The following is a 19,213-nucleotide window of genomic DNA, read 5'->3' on the forward strand; positions in this document are numbered from 1 at the left end:
ACCACTTGGTTTTATACTGTGTTGTTAAATGAATGAATTTATTTGTTGTTACAACCATCACAGTCATTTCAACCACCACTAAAAAAGAAATATACATACTATACAAAATTTGCATAGATACACCAATACAAGGAAGCATACACACACACACACACACACACACACACACACCACAAAGTAATTTTCTATAATTCACTGCATATAATTGTGTTGCTATATTTTGTTATATTTTTAATTATTTAGTTCCGTACTTCCTTACGAAGACTTGATCCTGAAAGGTGTGACAGGCATAGGCGCCGACTCCATGGGGCCTGAGAGGGCCCAAGCCCCCTCAAAAATTCATTTGGGGGGGGCTCTGCCCCCCCAATAATCTCAGGCGCCTCTCCAGCAGAGTGCCGCCGCCGTCCCCCGCCTCCTCCCCACCTGCTCCCTCGCTAGCCAGCCAGCCGCGCGCCCTAGCCGGAGAGCCCCGGCCGTCCCCGTCGCGCAATCGGCTGGTTCTCCCTTCAGCAGGCCGTGCTCACAACCCGGCCCAGGGACCCCCCAGCAGCGGATCTCCGGCCCAGCTGAAGAATCCGGCAACAAGCCCCCTCCTCCTCAATCGCTCCGGCTCCGCCGAAATACTTTAAAACTCACTAATTTTCATCTAAAATTTAGAAAACTTCCCGGGGCAGGACCCCGGTATGGGCCCCGCCAATATTTTTTATAAGTCGGCGCCCCTGGTGACAGGTATGTCTAAATCAAGTGTGGGGAGAACCTTAGGCCCTGAGCCAAAAGCTGCTCACATGGCCTGTCTGTCTGGCCCTGGGGTTCTTTGCAAGCCTCACAGATGCTGACCTGCACTCTCCTTGTGCTGTTGAGTTGCAAGAACTCTGCTAATGCCTCTGGCTTGCCTCAATGGAGAGACATGGGGCATGCATGTGTCAAAACCTCTGAACTGGTGTGGTTGGGAATGTAGTCTATTGAACAAAGATGAGGCGTCACATCCATTGTTCCACCCACTTGTTGCATCTTACCCTACCTACCACTGGTATGTGGTCCCCAGAAGCTTGCCATGACTGAATGTGGCCTTTGAGCAGTACATTTTTTCTTTAAAAAATGTTTAGGAGTACTCTCATTTTGATTCAAGAAAACCACCATTTTATAGTTCAACTTGGGAAAAACAAATACAGTAAATGGACAAAAGTACCAAGAACATGCATTACCTCATATTACGCAGTTGACAGCTCACAATAACTTCCACATTGGCATGAGGTTATGTGCACTAACATTTTCCCGATTCCTCTGCTTGCTGTTACTGTCCGTCGCCAGATGTTGTCCTTTCATAAACCATGAATTTACATACATTGAAGGCTTAAACAAATTCAAAGGAAGTCCTACCAAATTTATAAACATTAAGTTGGCTACAGTGTTTAAATGCAACAGAGCTCTTATAGGAGTCAGTATTAAATTCACCTGAGAGAAACCACATTCACACTCACTTGTTGAAATTGGGATGTTCTTGGTTGTGTTTAAAAGAGGCATAAGAGATGATGGAATCTTATTTTCTGAAAAGTACAGTAGTACCTCAGGTTACATACGCTTCAGGTTACATACACTTCCAGTTACAGTCTCTGTTAACCCAGAAATAGTCCTTCAGGTTAAGAACTTTGCTTCAGGATGAGAATAGAAATTGTGCTCCGGCGGCACGGCGGCAGCGGGAAGCCCCATTAGCTAAAGTGGTGCTTCAGGTTAAGAACAGTTTCAGGTAAAGAACAGTCCTCCAGAACGAATTAAGTACCTAACCCAAGGTACCACTGTACTCAGAAAAGTAGTTTTAGTTTCTTCTCCCGTTAGATGCACAAAATGTTTAGGGGTATGAGTACCCCTGCGTACCCCCAGGAAAAAAGCACTGGTCTAAAAACCTCTGGTATCAACTAGCAACAACATAGGTAGAGCTGCGTCCCCACTCTGTTTTCTTCAGTGGAAATGGGCTCCCCTCACTGCCCCGCAAGCTGCTATTGCCCAAAGGGGGAATGTGGGACTTTCCATCAAAATGGCAAAGGCATGGTTGCCACACTGGCACATGAGGGGCTGACACTCATAGGGTTCCTGCATCAATATAGAAGGGACTGTATGAAGTCACTTCCTTAATGCTTTGGAGGGAATTTCTAACAAAGGAGATAATTCTATGTACTTCCTTCCTTCCTGAGCTCTGTCTCTTTTTCTTTCAATTCAGTGATGTGAGCAAATGTCCATCCCTGGGCATTCCTCAGATCCCAGACTCCATTTTGGAAACCAATTTTTTATTTTGTAACTAAGAAGTATTTTTACCTGCATACTAGTTTGATGTATTTTCTGGCTGCACTGAAATGTAAGCAAACTATTATTATTATTATTATTATTATTATTATTATTATTATTACTACTACTACTACTACTACTACTATTACTACTACTACATGTCGTTCAATCTTAGCTATGTGGACAAAGAGGGGAAGGTTAGTAGACCACAACTAAACGGGGATAAAAAGGTGAAATTGCCGAATTCCTAGTGTAGCCTTATTGGAGTTCACTGATTGGGTCTGCGTTGCTCCGGGACAGGAGGAAGGAAGTCAAAATGACACCAAGTTGGTTCAAAGAAAGAGTTTATTCTGCTCTCCGGATAGCAGAAGGCACTTGCGTGATTAGTCCACAGCAAGTCCAAAGAAATGACAAGTTTCATGCAGTATTTATATCCTCCAGGCACCCTCTCCCTCCTTCCAACCACGTCAGCCTATGTATGAAGGTTGACATCACATATGTTCCTGCTCTGGTACTCTCAACCATAAAAGGAATTTCCTTCCTGCACTCCTGACCATAAAAGGATATTCCTGTTCCTACTCCTATCTTGGAGCAAAAGGTCACTACTTCCGGGAACATGCTCTGGCGTTAGTCCCAGACTTGGGTCTCCCCGTCATTTGTGGTCAGAACATAAGATATGTCTGTATCTGTTCTACTGGTAAAGTCAAGGCCAGTCTTGCCATCAAACTGATGTGTTCTTGTTTTGCATTTGCTCAATGGCTAAAGTTTATGCATTTTAGCTAAGGAGAAATGGGGGTTTTGGTGCAGTTTAAAAATGCCTGCACAGTCAGTTTTGGGTTTGGGAAACCCATTCCTTCACTAGCTGCAAAAGTGTTCTTACTCAGCTAAAAGAGCTTCACAGCCTGTTTACTCTCATACTTCTCTCACACACATGGGATAGGAGTTTTCATTTTAATTTGCAGATTTAATCCTCAACCCACCTCCATCAAGGAAAACATATAGACATTTTGTGGATCTGCATTAGGGAGCAAGCATTAAATCCCACCAATCCAAATCTCTGGTGGGGAGATTGGGGACGCGGGTGGCGCTGTGGATAAAACCTCAGTGCCTAGGACTTGCCGATCGCATGGTCGGCGGTTCGAATCCCCGTGGCAGGGTGAGCTCCTGTCTTTCGGTCCCAGCTCCTGCCCACCTAGCAGTTCGAAAGCACCCTTAAGTGTCTTAAGGACTACTATAAACTTGATGAATGCTAGAATGTCGAGGTTTTCAGGGGGGGAAAAGGGATACAGTGATATAAGATTAGATTATAGAAAAGATTAAGAACAGAGGTTGGAAAGGAATATCTAGAAGTTGCTAAAAAAAAATTATGGACATTGGGATGCAGGAAGGGGGGGTATGGGGGGAGTCCCGGAAAAGAGGTTTATGAAAAAATGTTATGAAACTATACGTGTTTGTATGTCATTTTAGGTGTTTGTTTGTCTTTAAAAAATTTGTAAAATCAATAAAAAATTTATTAAAAAAAAAGAAAGCACCCTTAAGTGCAAGTACAGTGGTGCCTCGCAAGACGAAAATAATCCGTTCCGCGAGCCTCTTCCTCTAGCGGTTTTTTCGTCTTGCGAAGCAACCCTATTAGCGGCTTAGCGGATTAGCGCTATTAGCGGTTTAGCAGCTATTAAAGGCTTAGCGGCTTAGCGGCTAAAAGGCTATTAGCGGCTTAGCGGCTTAGAAAAAGGGGGGGAGCGAAAAAAAATTGGAACACTCGCAAGACATTTTCGTCTTGCGAAGCAAGCCCATAGGGAAATTCGTCTTGCGAAGCAGCTCAAAAACGGAAAACCCTTTCGTCTAGCGGGTTTTCCGTCTTGCGAGGCATTCGTCTTGCGGAGCACCACTGTAGATAAATAGGTACCGCTTTATAGCAGGAAGGTAAACAGCGTTTCCGTGTGCTGCGCTGGTGCTGGCTCACCAGAGCAGCTTCGTCATGCTGGCCACGTGACCCAGAAGTATCTCCGGACAGCGCTGGCCCCCGGCCTCTAGAGTGAGATGGGCGCACAACCCTAGAGTCGGACACGACTGGCCCATACGGGCAAGGGTACCTTTACCTTTACCTTTATTAAATCCCACCTATCCAAATCTCTAGTTTCCATGGTGACTTTTTGGGTAAGACATCAGATGGTCTAGTCATGTGTAGTTTGACCCTTGGCCACAGATATTTCTTGATAGATTGCGCCATTACTGTTCAAGTTGGGGAAACTTAAGTTGGTGCAGCAGCAAGAAATGTTTGAGACGATGAGCCTTGCGATGGAAAAAATGACAGGGGTGGTAATTGGTAATAGAAAACTCATCACAGTTAAAATTCATGATTAGAGACTGTCAAGAAAGAAGAACAAAGGCCTATAATTATCAGGCAAAGGCCTCAGGCACCACCCAGGTGTTAGGAATGTATGTCAGCTGGGCATGCAAAGGCTATTCTTCTATGGAAAATTCTTCCCAGGTTGAAAGCTGCAAAGCAAGTCCATTATACTCTGAGCTTCCCAAAGTGAACATGCTTGTTAATATAATTTGCCTTCTTAGGGTGTCTTAACAAAGCTTAAATCAGATTTGTGTTAAATTTGCTCTGAACACTAATAAACATTGGGTGCTGTATCTATTCCATTTCTCTTTTGAAATTTGTCCTGCATTTAAATTTAAAGCATTCATGCATGCCACGCACAAAAAAACAAGGGAAGATCAAATGCACTTTTTAGTGAACACGCCCTAAAGCTCCAGCTCAAACAGTGCAATGTTTTTAGAAAATACACACACACATACAAACCCCTCAGAGTTTTATATACGGAATCTGACAGTGTTGTTCACAGGATCCATATAGAAGTCTTACTGATGATTGTATGTGCCAGTTGCAAGAATTCAGGTTACCAACCATTCCGTTTCAAGCAACAAAGATCTATTTTATGCCATGGGTGCATCAATCATTATTATTATTATTATTATTATTATTATTATTATTATCATCATCATCATCATCATCACTACTACTACTATTTTATTTATACCCCGTCCATCTAGGCTAGGTTGCTACTATTGAGTGAAATACAGTATATGGCTATAGAACATTTGATTCCACACTTGCCATTTTCTCTGGAATTAGAATGCTTTGTTAATTTTTTAGAGAGAATCCAAATGTGTATACAGTACAAGTGTGTGTGTATGTGTGTGTAGCATCCCACTGATTTCTATGCTGTCCTGTGTTTGTGGAATCATAGAATCTTAGAGCTGGAGGGGACCCCAATGGTCATCTATTCCATCCCCCTGGAATGCAGGAATCCCAGCAATAAGTATACACAGGGTGCTTCTCCTGGAGCTCAAAATGGCGGATTTTGGCACCTGAGGCGAACCACAAAATGGAGCTGCCACCACCCCCACATATCCCATGCCAGTAAAGAAGGGGTGGGTGAAGATCTAAATAATAATAATAATAATAATAATAATAATAATAATAATAATAATAAAAAATTTCTACCCCGCCCTTCCTGGTTCAGAAAACCGGGCTCAGGGCAGTTAACAACAAATTTAAAACATTTAATTGATGCAACAAAAAAACAGCATAAAATGCAGTATAAAACGTGAATAACAATAAATTCAGAATTCAAAAATCAATTCAGGAGGAAAATCCATCCAATAAACATTAGATGATCACCAGGGCTAGCTGGGTAAATTAGTCCTATTTGGGCCAGTGAGGAGACCAGGGGAGAGTTAGCTGTGGGATCCCAGAGTGGGGAGGGGGAGGGAAGGAAAGGGAATAAAAGATCAGGCTAAGTTCAAGTTGAAAGGCAGGCAGAATAGCTCTGTCTTACAGGCCCTGCGGAAGGAAGTTAAATCCTGATGGGCCCTGGTCTCATGGGACAGAGCATTCCACCAGGTCGGAGCCATCACTGAGAAGGCCCTGGTCATGGTGGAGGATAATCTAACTTCCTTAGGGCCCGGGACCTCTAAACTATGATTATTCATGGACCTTAAGGTCCTTTGCAGGGCAGACCAGGAGAGGCGGTCAGGTACAAGGGCGAGGGACTAAAGATCTACACGAGGAGCAAGGGCGAGAGACCCCAGCAGCGCCTCCTATTCACCCAGAGGCTGCTGTAGAGACAGGATGGGGGGGCACTGCTGAAGAGGCAACAGATCCAGCCTGCCATAAGTGTGCTGCAGCCGTTGCTATAACTGTCCTGGTTATAGATATTTAACAGCCCAGCCTGAATCAGAAATGAATATTTGAAAATACAGTGGTACCTTGGTTCTCAAACTTAATCCGCCCCGGAAGTCCGTTCCAAAACCAAAGTTTTCCAAACCCAAGGCGCACTTTCCCGTAGAAAGTAATGCCAAATGGATTAATCCATTCCAGATTTTTAAAAACAACCAAAATTAAGAGCCCCCCACAACCCCAAACATCTCACGGCCCATTACCAGACTTGAAAAGTCCAAACATCCCTGCATGGGGGGTCTATCCAACCCCCCATTTCCAAGCCAAGCCAAACTTTATCTTTCCAAATCTGGCTTTTTCCAAGCTCATTTGTCAAATCCAAAAACTCATATTCCTGCTGGGCCGCAGCTCCCTCCATCTCTGGCGCCCAAGATTCAGCAACATCCTCTTCCCTCATCTGTTCTGTCAGGGCACAGTCCTGATTTGATTCCTGGGTGGGCTCCATATAATTTCCCACTGCCTGTTCAAAATTTCTGATCGCATCAGTCATCAAGTCCGTCTTCTCATGTAGCTGTTCCAATAGGGCACTTGTTTTACAGAGAGCACACAACAGAGCTTCTGAATACATTGTCCTGCAAGGTCAGAAGTCTATTCCCACGATCGTAATCTGTAGCAGCTGCAAGCTCCCCGATTCAGAATTGGTTACAGTTTCACAGGCTCCCTCTAGGGGGAAAACTTCTATTTATTCTTTTCTTTTAAAGGCAGATCTAACAACAAAGTTTCCTTTTTCAGTTATTTTGTCAATATTTGTTCCTTTAAAATGCGAAAGGGAACAATGGCATCACTATGTTTCTCTTCTTTTAGCTATCTGTCAAAAACGTTTGTCTCTGGTCAATGAGCTTCAAAAAACGTCAGTCCTGACACCCCGCTCCAGGATCAAGACGGTGGAAAGTTACTTTGCTTTACACTCACTTCTGCAGGTTTAAACAGTCCAGAAAAAATCCCCCCCACTTCTCCTGCTTCCGAAGGGGGTTCAACAATCTTAAATGGTGAAAGTTAATCCTTTACAAGCGATTTTCTGAACTCTAGTTTGCCATGTCTTTGCTTTAATCTATCTACAAAGAAACGGAAGGCTGACTTCCTGTTTAGACCTTCCCGTTTCAGTGCCAAATTGAAATAAACTTTTAAGTCCAATTTTCCTTTCTACTCGCAAGTCCTTATTTAGAGTCCAATTGTCCGAAATTTAAGTACTCACGGTGATTGTTTTAAAAGCCAAATTGTCCCAGGAAAAAGGCAGTGCTCTCCGGCAACGGCTGTGCGGCTTCGCTCCACGGAAGAAGCAGTTGACTCTCAGCACCGCGCCACTTCCCCCTCTTCACTCCAGAGCCCGTTAGTGGGTTCCTTTGCGGGTTAGGGGGGCGCTAAAGGTGCCCGCCGAGTCCCACGGTCACAGGCTTCATCCGCCTGTGATTTTTGAAAGGGTCCCCGCTTCACCGTAGTGGAAAAGACCCGTTTCCCGTGGAACTGGTCCCTCCAGATCAGAGGGAGTCCGCCATTACCGATGGCGCCACCCCGGAAGTCAAAAGCCACTGCATGTTAGCCATCAACTAAATCAAGAGATATTTCCAACTTCTAATTGCTATTTCATGCCAACTATTGCACTCTGTCGAATATTAGCTGTTGAGCATCAAATATTTTAGTTTAAATAACACTGACTCACGTGCAGATAATCTAAACATTCGGCAAGTGCTCAGAGAATAGCTGAAGAATACACACCATCAAGATTTTCAGAGGGAAAAAGTGGGGAGCAAGTTGTTTTATCTGTTGCTTAGTTGGAAGGCCTGGCCGGTCCCCCAAGTGCTGGTTCTGAGGTTTGTTCTTGTTCTTCGACTCTTTCTGAATGAGTCCTCTCTCCATCTTAAATTTCCTTGGGGGTCATAAAACAAATTTTATCTGCTCCATCGGGCAACACTACTCAACATCCCACAGCAATGTTGTGCAGCTAAGTACATGTCAAGAACATCCTGTTAACCCTTTGGGGTGTAATGAATAATGTGCAAGAAGATCGATGTCTTCATTTTGAGAAGGGCAAATGAATGTAAAGAGAACTCAGGTAGCTCTCAAGACACCATCATATCAAGCAGGGTTATCCTGGTAGAGAGTCAGAAAGGATGGTGGGAAATCAGATGCTAAATGACAACTCTGTATTATCAGAACGTCTGGGTGGCTCTAAGTTATGGGGACAAAATTCATGTTTCCCACCGAATGCCTGTTACGCCTAAAGAAATGTATAATGTTTGCTCTGTATGTGAGAGTTAGAGAACCAGCCCTGATATGCAAGAAGGTGAAGTGGCTTGCTTCCAGAGTAGGACGGGGTGAATCTACGTGTAATTATGCTCCCTTTCCATATCCACCAGGACACGTGACTTCCAGGACACGCTCCTGGGCGAGTCATATTCTTCTTCTTTGGAGATCACTCATAGCCGAGTAAGATTGTCTTCCATAAACATGGTTTTAACAATGAGTCCGTAGGTGACTGTGGAGGCCAATTCTGGATCCACACATCCTTCCACATTGGGAACATTGGTTTCTGGACAGGAGTTGATCACGGTGTGGATTTGCCAAGCGTGGCTTCCTCTTAGCACGTTTCTCCCTTGTGTCCTGAGTTTGAGTGTCTTCAAAGCCCATGACACCTTTGGTAAAGGCTGTTCTCCAACAGGAGCACTTGCAGGCCAATGTTTCCCAGTTGTCAGTGTTTATACTACATTTTTTTAGATTCGCCTTGAGACAGTCTTTGAACCTCTTTTGTTGACCACCGGCATTACGCTTCCCATTTTTAAGTTCGGAATAGAATAGTTGCTTTGGAAGACGATCATCAGGCATCCGCACAACATGACCAGTCCAACGAAGCTGATGTTGAAGAATCATTGTTTCAACACTGGTGGTGTAACCATAATCAAACTGGTGATGTAACCCATGCCTTGCTCTCACCCTGTAAAAAGGGCTTTTTTCAGGGCAAGAGCACCTCATGAGAGAGCGCAAGATCGCAGCACCCAAAATGGCCACCAAGATCTTGCACAAATTGACAAGATGTCCTGTTTTTTCCAGGGCGTTTGGAAGGTATGATTTGCATTTTTTAAAAAATAATAAACTCAAAATAGTATCTCAGGGCAGATCACAGTCAAACCAAAATAATATAAAAACAAACAGTAGAAATAAATCACTGATGGAACTACAAAAAAGGCCTCCACAACAGGTACATGCATTTGAATCAGAAAACTCTGGACTCAAGAGTCATCCCTGATCCCATTACTTAAGAGACTTAACTTCTAGAATCCCAGGAGAGAGAGGTGAAATATGGAGAAGTCCAGCTCATGCATGCTTTAAAGGGGGGGGGGCTTTTAAAACATCTCACCAGAAAGCATTGAGACTGTGTTTTACTGAGGACAGGAACATGAAAACAGGGACACTCGTCTGAATATGAGGACAGTCTCTGTGCATATGTTCCCTCATGACTGTCAGAGTTGGACCATGGGGAAGAGTTTGAGATAAAGATCTATTTATCTACATAGCCAGATTATTTGATTAAGCACCTCCTTTTGGTTTGCTTCGGGTGTTTTTCACAAATTGCATCATTTCAGAAAAAAAATAGAAATGAGAATGTTAAGATTCCCCCCTCAAAAAAATATAATATAATATTAATTCCATGTAATTATTACCTGCTTCCATATTACCTACTTCTCTACAAAGCAAATAGATATTTCTTAAGTGACTTGTATTGCACAACAGAACCCAACAGACCTGGAGCATTTCAGGGTGACTTTTCCATTTTTCTCCCCTAAATTGATTTTTCTTTTTAACAGTCTATAAATTCAATTCTTTTCATTGTTGGCAACTTGGCTACACAACCAGCCATATCTGCAATCGATTAAGTCAAAGTTTTTTTGAATGGAACCCACTGAAAGCAAATGAAGAAGTTCTTCATTCCAATTGAAATCAATGGATGCTAAGCACACAAACTCTAAAACAAAATCTAGCCTCCTGTTGGTGCTTGTAGAAAGCAAAGTGAGGAAAGATGTCTCTTTCTCATGTGTTGCTCTTAGTGAGACCATGCAGAAGGTCCATTCTGAAGTTTCTTTGGGAGCCCTACTAGGAAAGCATATCCAAGGGGTGTTCCAAATAAATGTTAAGAATAAATATATATAATAAAAATGATGTAGCGTTTCTATAGCACTTTAGAATCAGGACTGGACACTCAGGTCCAGCTCCAAGGGCCTTCTGGTGCTTCCCTCACTGCGAGAAGTGAGGTTGCAGAGAACCAGGCAGAGGGCCTTCTTGGTGGTGGCACCCGCCCTGTGAAATGCCCTCCCATCAGATGTCAAGGAAATCAACAACTATCTGACTTTTAGAAGACATCTAAAGGCAACCCTGTTCAGGGAAGTTTTTAATGCCTGGTGTTTTATTGTGTTTTTAATATTCTATTGGAAGTTGCCCAGAGTGGCTGGGGAAACCAAGCCAGATGGGCAGGGTATAAATTATGATGATGATGATGATGATGATGATGATGATGATGAAACAAGTGCAGAATTTCAGCGTGGTGGCAAATGCACCCCAAAGGACTACATATATATTTGACAAGAGTCATGTGTGAATTTTTAAAAGGAGTGCATTTAGGAGGATTTCTTTCATGATTTTAACACTTATTAACCAGAAATCTAAACTGTGCCAACATACGTGGTCTGGAAAATTCTTTAAAATGCACATCTGGGGCTAGAAAGCTGGGAATTCCTCCACTTAATCCTTTGACATCTCCATCCAGAGTTGCCCAAGTAGTCTTCCTCCTGGCCATTGGCCAGAACATACAGGAGTCCAGATAGACATCCTTCCTGGGATCTCCCCCTTTGGGTGCCATGTCTGCCATGCTAGTCAGGATATGACCATGCATCAACGCCTGTACTGTATGTTTGAGTTAAAGGCTGGATCTGCTCTCCGCAACCTGCTGCTGTTCAGATGTTTTGAACTGAAGCTCTCACCAGCCCCAATGGTCATGTTGAGCATCATATGTGAACAAATACTTGACTGGTGCTTCGCTCAATTAATAGCCATTTCATGACAGTGCCGTGCCCACCCAAACCCTTTACAAAAAGGAAGTCGGCAGTTTGGGCACAGACAGTTGCCAGGTGTCTTTCTTACAAAGGTGTCACTATTTTACTTCCCATCCGTGATTGCTTCAACATTTACAAAAGGTCATTCTCTATCAGAGTGACAGTTACATTTTACAAAGTGAGGAGTAATTTGGATTGGGGGTGAAATACATTTCTTCAGCGCAAGTGAAAATCTTCTGTCCTTATTCAAGACAGAGGGAAATGAAGCCATTTTACGGCACCGGCTGTTGACAGCTCAGAATTTTTATGCTACTTTCTAAATGCTATAGGAGGTTTCTTGGTCTTCCAGGAAACCACTTATTTACATGGGTGTTTTATACACAGAGGGATATTATTTCTCATAAGACCATTCAGAAGAGACCTCAGGAAGTGAAGGATATATATTTCAAATTTACTTCCTGCAGAGAATCGTTCTACATCAAGGAGTAGCCATTTTATTTTTATTTAACAAAATTTATATACCGCTTGGTTGTAATAAAACCTCCAAGTGGTTTACAATAAATATTTAAATGATTGACAAAGAACAGTTTAATACAAGCAATTAAAACATTTAGAAAATAATAAGATTTAACAAGAGACTAAAACACATCAACATCTGGATAGGCTTGCCTCTAAACAAAAATGTTTTAAGCAGGTACAGAACAGAATGCAATGAAGGTGACTGCCTGATCTCAATATGCAAGAAGTTCCAAAGATCAATTTCTTACAACTGCAGAATAATGAGTATTATGTGGCACTTGAAAAAGTCCCAGCTCCACAGATCAAAGCAGTTGAATTGGCACAGATATGGAGTAAGCGATTGCAGAAGCAGACAGCTCCTAAGCTGATCAGGGCTTTATATCCTAATAGTAACAGCTTGAACCAGACATGGTAGTGAAGGAATGAGTTTCCCAAACCCAAAACTGACTGTGCAGGCAGTTTTAAACTGCACCAAAATCCCTATTTTTTCTTAGCTGAAATGCATAAACTTGAGCCGTTGAGCAAATGCATAACAAGAACACCGCTCTCTCCTTTATCAGTTTGTGACGTCAAGGATGACCCTGACTGTGCCAGTAGAACAGAGAAAACACATCTGTGCCTTATCTTATGTTCTGACCACAAAGACGCACAGACCCAAGTCTGGGAACAATGCTAGAGTGTGTTCTCGGAAATGGTGACCTCTGGCTCCAATATAAGAGTAGGAACAGGAATATTCTTTTATGGTCAGGAGTGCAGGAAGGAAATCCCTTTTATGGTTAAGAGTGCCAGAGCAGGAACATCTGTGATGTCAATCTGCGTTGATAGGCTGACGTGGTTGGATTCCTGGGGAAGGAGGGAGAGGGTGCCTGGAGGATATACCGTATTTTTTGCACCATAACACTCACTTTTTTCCTCCTAGAAAGTAAGGGGAAATGTCTGTGCATGTTATGGAGGGAATGCCTACGGGGGGGGGAGAGAGAGATCTGCTGCAGTCGTGAGCAGAGGATCCATGGTTCCCCTTCCTTCCCTCCTCCGTGGCTCGCTTTGAAACAGCAAACAAAGTGGGAGAAGAGCCGCTGAGTGGGGAGGAGAGAGGGACAGAGAGCCTGCTTCTTTAAAGGAGCAAAGTGGAAGAGGAGAGGAGCCGCTTACACGAGTGTAAGTGGCTCCTGTCCGGTTGGTTCCTTTAAAGCAAGCAGGCTCTCTGTCCCTCTCTCCTCCCCACTCAGCTCGCTACATAGCAGCAAAGTTTTTCAGCTCGCTAAGCCGGGGATGAGCGGGGAGGAGGAAGAAAAGCAGAGCCTGCTTGCTTTAAAGGAGCAAAGTGGGAGAGGAGAGGAGCCTTCTCCCCTTATACCCCTCTTCTTCATTATTAGCAGCACCTTCTCCACCCACCCCATACATGCTTCTTCTCCCCTTAAACCCCTCTTCTTCATTATTAGCAGCATCCTTCTCCACCCACCCCACGCATGCTCCTTGTCCCTTGAGTGCTTTTCCTTCCCTCCCCACTTAAAACGTGGTTACAAAGCACGGATCTACATGGATCCTCAGGATTTTTGCACTGGGTCACCCCAAATTCACCATCAGATCACATGTCTGTGGCCACAGCATGAACCACAAAAATCATACATCCACTGTTTCGTTTAGAATATTTTTTCCCCTTGTTTTCCTCCTCTAAAAACTACGTGCATGTTATGGTCGGGTGCGTGTTATAGAGCAAAAAATACGGTATATACTGCATGAAATTTCTCATTTCTTTGGACTTGCTGTGGACACACCACGCAGGTGCCTTTCTGCTGTTCTGGAGAGCAGAAATAAAGAACTCTTTCTCTGAACCAACCCTCGGTGTTATTTGACTTCCTTCCTCCTGTCCAGGAGCAACACAGACCCAATTGGTGAACTCCAATAAGGCTACAGTAGCCAATGGACAAGCAGTGCAGTTCTCTGAGGAGGGGTGCGTTTTGCAGACAGGGTCTCACTCCTGTCAACAGCCAAGCTGCAGCATTCTTTACTAATTCCACCTTTCAGATCAAGCAGTCAACGGTGGTCAACAGTATCAAAAGCCACAAAGAGGATCAAGAATCTCTGCCCTTAATGGAAAGTACCCTAGTCTTAAAGCTTCTGGGAGATGATATATAATGAGATGAAAAAAATGTTGAAATATACATTTATAAAGAAACCAGAAGCATTCTTACTGGGCATTGTAGGAAGTGATATAAATAGAAAGGAATGTAAGTTGTTTTTATATGCAACAATGGCAACAAGATTGTTATTGGCCCAAAAATGGAAGCAAGAAGAACTACCGACGAAAGAAGAATGGAGGATGAAACTAATGGACTATGCAGAACTGGATAAACTAACAGTAAGGATTCGAAACCGGCGGGACCAGAAATTCACAGAAGACTGGAATAAATTTACAGACTATTTGAAAAGTATTTGTGATTATCAGACTATGCTTGTAGGTTTGCAAGAAGCTTTGTGAGGAGTATTATTGGTATTATTGCAAAAATGGATAAGGAGGAGGATGGTTAGTTAAAACAATTAAAGGCAATATGAATTTAAGAAATGCGTAAAATGTGGTCAAAACGCTGGATCATCAGAGGTGCTGATGGAAGTAAAAAAAAAAAAAGCTTATATAAGTGATGAAGTTCTGTGGTATGTATTGTAATTTATATGTTAAAATTAATTAAAATTATTATAAAAAAGGAAAGTACCCTAGTCTTAAATCTATTTCTGTCCATGTCACTGTCGCTTCATTTATTTATTAAATTTATATCCCGCCAAAGGAGCGCAAGGAGGCAAACAACAAGTGATAAAATGATAAAAAGATCTTCAACATGCACGCATTGATTCGTCAATGCATCCGTCCCATTTCTACGTTCATCTGTGACTTTAAAAGAAATGTCGTACAGAAATATGTATTTTTCTCTCCGATACGTATTTCTCTCCGATACGCATTTCAAAATACGCATTCGTAAGTGAAGCTTTGTGTCATTCGGAACAGAGAATTGCATCACAAAATTCAGAGATGTGAGTAATTTGAGGGGTACCTGCATTCCAATCCACACATTAACCCTCAGAATTCACAAATAATCACTTCCTCGAGCACCCGCTGCTCTAGGGCACATCCCGAAAGTATACCGTAGGGCAGGTATCTTCAACCTTTCCAGACCCAGGACCCCCTTTCAACCCAAACATGCTTTGGGGGATGTATTTCTTAATCTTTTACCATATATTTGCAGAGTGGTGTCGGGATCCGTGCTGAGGAGGGCAGCACTGAGGAAGAATGGTGGGAGCCACCCCTTCCCCCTTATCCTGATCCTGAATCTTCCCAGGACATCATAGATTTGGAACAGGGGTTTGCAGAGGGGCATAGTTCAGAAGGCAGAAGCTGGGAAATACTGGATGGGGAACAGCTAGCAGAAGAAACCCTAGAAGAGAGAGAGTTAACAGATTCGCAGGCACTGGATAGCATTCACCCCCCTTCTCCAAAGTCACGGAGAGCTCAGAAAGTCTCAGAACAGAAAGCACAGAGGGTACAAGCTCAGATTACAAGGCATAGGAGTGGCGCAGATTAATAGGGACGGGGGGGAGTATCCCTTAATTGGGAGCACCGCCATTTCTGAGAGATGTGTTCTTTGCTCTCTCGCTATGATTATAAAAGGTTCTAACTGGTAAGGCATTCCTTTTGTTTGATCTCTTATCTACTGCCACAGGGGGAGGGAGCATGACAGGTGGCCGTGCTCCTGTTGCAACCCACCTTGGACCTGGCTGCAGCCCACAGATGGGTCCCAACGCACCAGTTGGAGGACAGTGCCCTAGGGTAGCTGTGGATCTTCAGGGGTCCTTGGATTCCAACTCCCATCCATCCCACCCAGCATGGCCAACTGATCAGAGCTTATATAAATTGTAGCCTGGCAATATCTGGAGAGCCACATATGCCTCTTCCCACTGCTGCCCTAAAAGATGCCCACTCTCCTAGATCTGTTCATTACCAGAGGATACCATCTGCATTGGGATACCTTTCTTTCAAGGGCTTGTCTACCGCTGCTGATCTACTCACTGAGGAACTCCCTCAAGCATCCAATGAATCTCCCCTCCCCCCCATCTTCTTCACATTTCAAAGGCCACCGATCTGTATACCTACACATGGTCCAGCAAGCACTGATCTATATTAACACCACAGCTTAGCTTTGAAAACAAAAGCAGCACAGATTTAAAAAATGCAGCCTTTAAAATATTTTCTTTTTCTTCCCTAAATGTTGACATTTCAAGGAAGCTGAGCACCTCCTCTGCAAAACTGAAATTCTCAAAGTGAGAGAATTTCCCGAAGACTGAAGAAGGAGGCTTTTCCATGACAGATGGGTCTGGCGAGTTCTTTGTGGAATAATAAAAATAAATATGTCAGCTTGTCATTAAAAGAAATGGGTTGTCATTCTTTTTTATTAGCGTTGCCTGTGACCCAGGGTTACCTATTCTGTATAAATAGGCTTGACAGATATCTTGATTTCTTCTTTCTTTACCAGGGGGCGGGGGAGACAGTATTGTATCATTTATAACATTGTGAATGGATTAAGGTTTGCTTGCCCAACGTTTAAATGGCTTTAGATTCCGTAAAATGCAAATGGAACATAACTGACCAAGCCTGATATTTACTACAGAACTGTCATTCCCAACTTGGTGCCCTCCCAATTCTCATCAGACCTGACCAGCATGGCAAATGTAGTCCAAAACATCTGAAGGGAACAAGATTAGGGAAGGCTGTTACAGAATATAACAATGTTTTGTGGGGGTAAATGAATGAGCGTCAAGTATTTAGTTTCTAAACACTAGTAAGCAATGCCATGCAAAATAAGAGGGAGAGGGAGAGGCTGGTATTCCATATCATTGAGTACCATCACAAAGTTCTGCTTAGAATAATAGAATCTTAGAGTTGTAAGGGACAACCAAAGGTCATCTAGTTCAACTGTCTGCAATGCAGGAATCTCAACTAAAGCATCCATGGCAGATGGCCATCCAATCTCTGCTTTCAAACCTCCAATGAAGCAGAGTCCACAACCTCCCAAGGGAGACTGTTCCGCTGTCAGAAAGTTTTTTTTTCCCCTACCTAAAGCAGGCATGGCCAAACTTGGCCCTCCAGCTGTTTTGGGACTACAACTCCCATCATCCCTAGCTAACAGGACCAGTGGTCAGGGATGGTGGGAACTGTAGTCCCAAAACAGCTGGCGGGACAAGTTTGGCCATTCCTGACCTAAAGAGAAAGAAAGACCTATCAGGTCATTCCAAATAAATACAGTGGTACCTCGGGTTACAGACACTTCAGGTTACAGACTCTGCTAACCCAGAAATAGTACCTCGGGTTAAGAACTTTGCTTCAGGATGAGAACAGAAATCGCGCGGCGGCAGGAGGCCACATTAGCTACAGTGGTACCTCAGGTTAAGAACAGTTTCAGGTTAAGAACCAAACTCCGGAATGAAATAAGTTCTTAACCTGAGGTACCACTGTAGTCACATTTTGGGGTCTGGTCCTTTGAATTAAAAATGACTGTTTCCAGAATTGCACAGCTGGATAAAGCCAGTTTCAATCAAAGGCTTTCACAGGTCCTTTGAGGAAATATGTGGTAGCAATAAGGATATCATCCAGAACAGCAGTGAATTACAATCAGGTCATCCAGGGTACTGAACTAGCTGTCTTCTCATTTGTACACTGGGTGGGGATATTGGTTTTTGTTATTATGTTTTGTATTTTTATTTTGAGGTTTTATGTTGTAAACCTCCCTGTGACCTTCAGGTGAAGAGGAGTATATAAAATTTAATAATAAAATGGTGATACTACACTGGTACACTTCACTATGAACTCTCAGGACTGAAGAAAAGGGGCAGTGTTTTCTTCCCAAGTACCACCTTTCACACAGCCCACTAATTGCCCTCTGATGTGGCCTGTTATCATCGTCATCACTTACATTAATTATTGTTTATTAAATAATTGCCCCCAGTCAGGTTTGAACCTTTGCACAAAAAACTAGGCTTGCACGTGGGACTCCTTCATCTCTCTAGGTATCTCTACTTGTTCGTCTGGCTCTCTATCCAGCTTCCACTAGTCCTTTCCAGTCTTCCAGCATCCATGTCCATCAATCAACTTTTCCGTCTCCTGTGGCCTGTCTTCCTCCTGCTGCTGCCGTGCCGCCGGAGCACGATTTCTGTTCTCATCCTGAAGCAAAGTTCTTAACCTGAAGCACTATTTCTGGGTTAGCGGAGTCTGTAACCTGAAGCGTATGTAACCCGAGGTACCACTGTATTCATTTCAGACTCTGACCTGTAATGTCTCTGCCTTCAGGATGATCCTCCTGAACTAAGGTTCGCTTAGACCCACCTGTGAAGTCTTCACAGGGCCAGCCCACCAAAGAGGCAAGGTGAGGCAAGCACCTCAGGCAGCAGGAGGGAACTGGCGTTTGTCTGCAGACAGCTTCCAGGTGATGTGGCCAGCATGACTAAGTCGCTTCTGGTGAACCAGAGCAGCTCATGGAAATGCCGTTTACCTTCCCGCTGGAGCGGTACCTATTTATCTACTTGCACTTTGACGTGCTTTTGAACTGCTGGGTGGGCAGGAGCAGGGACCAAGCAACGGGAGCTCACCCTGTCTAAGGGATTTGAACGGCTGACCTTCTGATCGGCAAGCCCTAGGCTCTGTGGTTTAGACCACAGCACCACCCGTGTCCCTTGGTCATGGTAGGGTTGCCATATTTCAAAAAGTGAAAGTCCTTGTTTATTTTTCCAGACATTCCAGCATTTTTCACCCGGACACTGTTTCGGATGGCCGAATCCCAGCAATTTCCAAGAAATTCCAGTCGTATGGCAACCCTATTGTGAGGGACCCTCTTCACCTGGAGGAGAGACAGGTGGCTGCAGAGGGAGAAGTAGATGGGCAATTTAAGCGAACTTATCTTAGAATGCAATCCATTATTTGAATCCCAAGTGCCGTTATGCTAGATTTGAGGGAACGTGTGGAGGATACAAGCCTGGAAAGCGCAGTGGGTTAGAGCATGGCGCTGATAACGCCAAGGTTGCAGGTTCAATCCCCATATGGAACAGCTACCTATTCCTGCATTCTAGG

The 19,213-nt window shown here is 43.7% G+C and overlaps 2 long non-coding RNA genes across 2 annotated transcripts in view; both read right to left on the bottom strand.

The window, feature by feature from the left end:
• The window catches only part of LOC309538981, a 174,942-nt gene that overhangs the window by 38,298 nt on the left and 117,431 nt on the right, over positions 1–19,213 (bottom strand). The gene's annotated exons all lie outside the window — the stretch shown is intronic.
• LOC309538874 overlaps positions 15,004–19,213 on the bottom strand; it is a 41,101-nt gene continuing 36,891 nt past the window's right edge. The window contains exon 4 of the long non-coding RNA XR_014222432.1: positions 15,004–16,476. This is a non-coding gene — a long non-coding RNA (uncharacterized lncRNA). The remainder of the gene's footprint in view (positions 16,477–19,213) is intronic.

Source organism: Podarcis vaucheri (genome assembly GCF_965113315.1).
Source record: "Podarcis vaucheri genome assembly, chromosome: 8".
Lineage (NCBI taxonomy): Eukaryota > Metazoa > Chordata > Lepidosauria > Squamata > Lacertidae > Podarcis > Podarcis vaucheri.